The sequence below is a fragment of the Akebia trifoliata genome, chromosome 12 (assembly GCF_017979445.1).
Source record: "Akebia trifoliata isolate Shusen 1 chromosome 12, ASM1797944v1, whole genome shotgun sequence".
NCBI classification, from domain to species: Eukaryota; Viridiplantae; Streptophyta; class Magnoliopsida; order Ranunculales; family Lardizabalaceae; genus Akebia; species Akebia trifoliata.
Window position 1 is genome coordinate 19273988 of NC_141386.1, and position 5897 is coordinate 19279884.

The following is a 5897-nucleotide window of genomic DNA, read 5'->3' on the forward strand; positions in this document are numbered from 1 at the left end:
ATAGTCTGATTAGACTTACTAACTTAATTAGATTTCAACTCTTACTAAAGGTCATTGAGCTCACCTTGTGGCATCCAATAACATGATCCTTTTTACTGTTGAATTCTAATTTTTTTTTATATGATGTTTTCCATGAAATCTAGAGGGTTGTGGTCTTGAATTGCCAATGTGGTATTACTGGTAATCCATTTCAGCAAAACAACCCTTACTAGGATTTCAAATCTTACTAAGTTAGTAAGGGAGTTTTCAAATTTTAAATTTAAGATTTCAAATCTTTAAAAGAGTCGTTGGGCCCACATGGATTACCACATTGGCAATCTAACATCACAACCTTTTAGATTTCATGAAAAAACTAAGATTTAAAAAAAAAAATTATTAAAAGAAAAAAGAGAGATTGATCAAAGGTATTGAAAACAGATAATTACCGAACACCCAAATTTAAAGGTAAAAAATAACTAATTTTTTAATTTTTCTTTTTTAATTTCATAAAATTTCTTCCTCTACCACCATGTGGCATCGGATCATGTTTTTTGAATGCCACAAGATGACTCCACTAGGAAATTTCATTGTTCATTGCGGGCAGGAGAGAAATTTTCTCTTAGCCACATGTCAAACGGCTAGAATTCTGTCAGCAAAAAATAAATCTTTTGGTGGGACATGTCAGATAGGTATTCAGTTTTTCAAAACTATAACCAAGACCTTTGCAATATTTTCTGAAGTGCTTATGTAAATTTTGGAAAATGCTGAAGTCACTGCGCATGACACTGCATTAGATGCCGACATGGATGTGAGCAGAAAATCATAGAATCTTTTTCCTTGAGATGTGAGTGAAAATTCTGTGATTCTATGCACACCTCCATGTCCGCACAGTGTCTAATGCAGTGTCCTGCGTAGTTACTCCAGCATGCTCCTAATTTTACCCATGGTTTTGAAAAAATATAGTGGACTAAAATATTTACAGATCATAGTTTTATTTAGAAAATAAAAATTTAATCGTTAAAAAATTATTATTTTATCAATAATTTGCAAAAATAAGATTGATTCGGACTTGTATAATTTATTGACTCATTTGATATTTTGACAATATTGGACAAGTCATACAAGACCTTGGATGAGTCGATGTGAAGAACAATCACATGGTAAATCACAAAATTTCGATTTTTCACGAACGATAAGGAAATGACTTAGGTGAGCCATCCCAGTCTTGGACAAGTTTTAAAATTAAGTTTCAACATTACTCATTTTAAACGTTAGAATTTTGTTTCATCTCATTCCCTTATGATATCGAGTTTGCTCGCCTAAGACATCTCATCTTGGACAAGATAAATTTTTAACACGATTTAAAATTATTTAATCAAATATATTTATATTCAAATATTTAATTGTTCTTAAGGGATTAGTGGATTGAGGGTGAGATACAAACCTTGGATTAAGTTAGGTGTGAGCTCTATGGTTAGGCTTGGGTTTTGGTAGTGTTAAATCCATATTTCACATTTAGTCTCCCTTAGTATGCCAAGTTGTCTATGTATTTAAAGTACTTGACAAGCTCTCCGCATTGATGTTTTATCTGTTAATTAACAAAAAAAAATGTAAGAAACAAGTATTTATTTTTTCATCGGTAATTATTTTTTCTATTGACAATTTTGTTTAAAAACAAATATTTACTAGTAATAATTCTTCATGCGTCTCTTGCAATTTAAGTTTGTTTTTCTCTACGAATAAGGTAAAGCAGATGCACAAGCATAAGAAATCCTTGAAATCACCATGTATCCAGTTGACAAGCCAAGTGAGGATTGTTGTTCATGATTTTAAAGTGAGGCTTAACAAAGTTGTTGGAATCCATGTCAACATTTCGGGCCAATCAGAGATCATGGAATTCACTACAAAAACGGCGTGTTTTTGCGGCAGAACGTTAACGGCGTTTTCAAAAAGTCGCCTCTAATTGTTAACCAACAACAGCAGTTCCAACAAAACTGCTGGGTATACCATAAAAATAACGGCGTTTCCATAAACTCGCCGTTAATTAATTTGATTAATTTATTAAGGTATAAAAACGATTTAGCGGCGGTTATGATGTGCCGCTAATACGTAGGAAACAACGACAGTTCTTACATAACCGCTGGGAATACCTTACAAATAACGGCGTTTCAATAGAACCGCCGTTAATAAATTTGATTAATTTATTAAGGTATAAAAACGATTTAACAGCGGTTATTATCACTACGTCATATTTCACAAAAAACGACAAGTCAAAACCGTCGTTTTTTAAGAACTATGACGGCCCCCACCGTCGAAAGAGCAGTTGTAAATATTGATGTCGTTTTTAGTGAACAACAGTCGGAACGTGTCAAAAAACTGTTGTATAAAACGACGGTTATGGTCTGTCAAAATAAAACGACGGCCCAAACCCGTCATTTTTTTTGTCGAATTTAAATTTAATTAATTGATATAAACGACGGCTTAAAGCCGTCGTTTTTGTGTCAAACTTGTTTAATAAGCATATGATATTCATTTTGGAATGATTGTTGCTCAGTACAGTACATAACTGTTAATGGGGGCAAACCATAACAGAAATATCATAGGTAAACTCTTTGGGGTTGTACGTTACCTCCATGACAAAAAGTAAATGTGATGCTTGTTACCAATACCTCCATGACAAAAAGCAAATGTGATGCTTGTTACCAATTTCCTTTTTATATTCTTCAATTTTTTTTCATCGCTGTTGTAGGCTTGTGAAAGTTAATAAATCATAATTAATACTATGAATGACTTCAGTATATTGCCTTCAAACAACGTTTAATAAACACTCAAGAGTAACTTCAATCCAAATCCATTTTCTTATAAACAGATGAGCATCACTACTGCAAGTTATGTTCATAGCATAAAAACCTTACATCAAACTTCAATACCTAGTAAAATAACATGACAAGATATTAGTCTTCAGCAAACTTAACTATTACACATGAATATATATATATCAAAGCTAAAGCAACTATATCATGATTGGTTACTCAACCTGGATCCCACTAATTTCTACGTTGTCCAAGCTCGTGGGTCTTCTGTAATTCTTCAACAAGAGAGAATAGTAAACAACACTAACTGATAAGGCTGCCATTGCAGCCCCAGCAATCCATGGAGGTAGACGGAATCCAGTAGATGGGAAAAGGACACCAGTAGCAATCGGAATGCCGAGAAGATTGTAACCCAAAGCCCAAATGTAGTTCAAACGAATACGGGAAAAAGTTTTCTTGGAGAGGTCAATGACAGTTATCACGTCTTCCAAGTTGCTCTTCATGAGGACGATGTCAGCTGCCTCGATAACGATGTCTGTACCAGCACCAATTGCCATTCCAACATCAGTGGCCACAAGGGCTGGTGAGTCATTGATTCCATCTCCAACCATTGCCATAGTTAAGCCCGAACTCTATAGATAATTAAATCATATTAAAATAAAGTTGGCCCAAATTCAAATTCACTAAGTTAAACGTTATGAAGAAAAAAGATGGAAATATAGATTAATTCCAAATGTAGGTGTTAACCGACCAACTACTCCAAAAGACCATCTTTAGGAGATGGGGAGAACTATGAATATAAGAGGGTCAGGGACTTAACTGGGGTGTGACACACCCGAGAGTGGAGGAAAATGTACACTCAACACTCCCCCTCATCCATAAGGGTGGAAAGAATCGAACCCCTGACCTATATGAACCTAGTGCTCTGATACCATGTCAACCAATGAACTACTCCAAAAGACCGATCTTTTGGTGAGGAGGAGACCTATGAATATAAAAGGGTCACGGGGATTAACTGGGGTATGACACACCTGAGAGTGGAGGACAATATACAGTCCACAGTAGGGAAAGGATAAAGAACATTAGCTAACAAATACAAGTATTTATTGGTTAAACACACAAAGATAACAACCGTATGCAAAATATGATTAATGTTTATACCTGTAACTCCTTTACTTTCTCTGCTTTTTGGTCAGGCTTGGCCTCAGCAACAACACTCTCAATCTCAATCCCAACCTCCTTAGCAATGGAATGTGCCGTGCCCCAATTGTCACCTATCACCATAATGCTCCTCACATTCATGGACTTGAGAATGGATACAACATCTCGAGCACCCAGTTAATGGATCAGATATGGCTATTACTCCAACTACCTACCCATCAATAGATACCAGAATCCTGGTTTGCGCCATCTCTTCAACTTCTGCAAGAATATCTTCTGCATCGACGGGAACAGGAATGTTTGAATCCAACATGAGAATCTTGTTTCCCACAATTATTTTCTTGTTTTTAACTTTAGCTTTCACACCATGGCCAGTAATAGAGGGAAATTCTTGTACTTCTGGCCAGACATTGTTCTCCTCATATTCTCTGAATTTCTTGGCGAACTCGACAATGGCCTTGGCTAGTGGGTGCTCACTATTTGCCTAATAAGATCACAGAATACCAACTTCTTTGAAGTCATTCTTTGTTTGATCAGTTTTGAGAAAGAAAAAAAAAAAACTCAAATCAACTAAATCGATTTTTTTCTTGGGACAAAATGAACTGCACTGAATCGCTGTCTGAAACCAACAATGCAATATGTCAAAGAAATACAGCTAGCTTTGGTCAATAATAGAATGCAAATATTAATGAGTTGAGCCCAAGTTTTAAACATTATTTAACCATTACTAACAATAATGATTTCTTTGATCGAACAAGTGAAAAGCAAAGAAAGTGAGGCCTACCTCTGTTGCAGCAACCAATTCATAGAAATCACGAAGTACCATGTTTTGCAAGAGCCTTGTGTTGACAACTACAAGCTTTCCAGTGGTGAGAGTCCCTGTCTTGTCAAACACAATGCAATTCACCTGCAAAGATAAAATTAATCCTTATAACTTCTATTATTAATTAAAAATTTTGAGTTGAGATTGTAAAATAGAACATAACTAGAGCGAGAACTATAGTCATAATGGCCTGCATTAGTTTAATAAAGAAGATAAAAAAACATTATATATCCAAATTTTCCATCTAATCTAGATACTTAGCAACAGTTATTTTCAAGTTAAATCAAAGGAACATCCCATGAACAACAAATTTAAGACTCCAGATTTATAGCATAACTACTTATTAGAAGGACAATCAGAGGCTACACCATTTTACTATATGGTATAAGACTCAGATCATGCTTTAAAATTATAACTGAAAAGGATGCTTCATTTCCATCAAAACAGCTATAGTTGTGAGCACATACCACAAGATAAAATATGTAAACAAAGCTGTGAAGAATAGCATTGTCCGTTTGAGCATTGAGAATGTAAGGGAATGGAGATTCTTGTAATAAACAAGTAGGCTCAGCAATTTTGGGCTCAACTAATGGTAAAAGCATTAAATGTTATTTTAAGAAGTAGAAGGATATCCTTCTACTTCTTTTAATTTTGGGCTCATCCTGACATCAGACCTGTCACTTGTTTCTCAGAATTATTGAGAAGAAAAGTTGTGTATCTCAAGACTATATAATATATATCATTTAGATTCTCTACAAGCCATTTCCCCTCTAGATTTTATGGCTGGGGTGATGTTAAATCCAAATAGAAATCCATAGCAGGATGACTTACAGTTTTTCCTGTATTTGAGCCCCATTGGCAAATGAGTCAGGCTGGGGTGACACAAAGGGAGACACAAGGATGACAAAAAAAACTCGTGGTGTCATGGACATTACCAAATCAGCCAATATGCATGGCTGGTGGACTGCCTACAGTATGAACCAAATTCCTTGCTTCTGCCCCTGTACATGATTAAATTAATTTGGTAACTAGTTGTGTTGTCCTCTAGCATGTGAGATTGGTTAAGTTTTGGTTGGATCTGAATATTGTTCATTGGAGTAGGTATGAACACACTTGCAATA

General features: G+C 35.2%; 1 pseudogene; it reads right to left on the bottom strand.

Moving 5' to 3' along the window:
- Nucleotides 1-2724: 2724 nt before the first annotated feature.
- LOC147389015 (putative copper-transporting ATPase HMA5) lies at nucleotides 2725-5632 on the bottom strand (annotated as a pseudogene).
- Nucleotides 5633-5897: the final 265 nt, after the last annotated feature.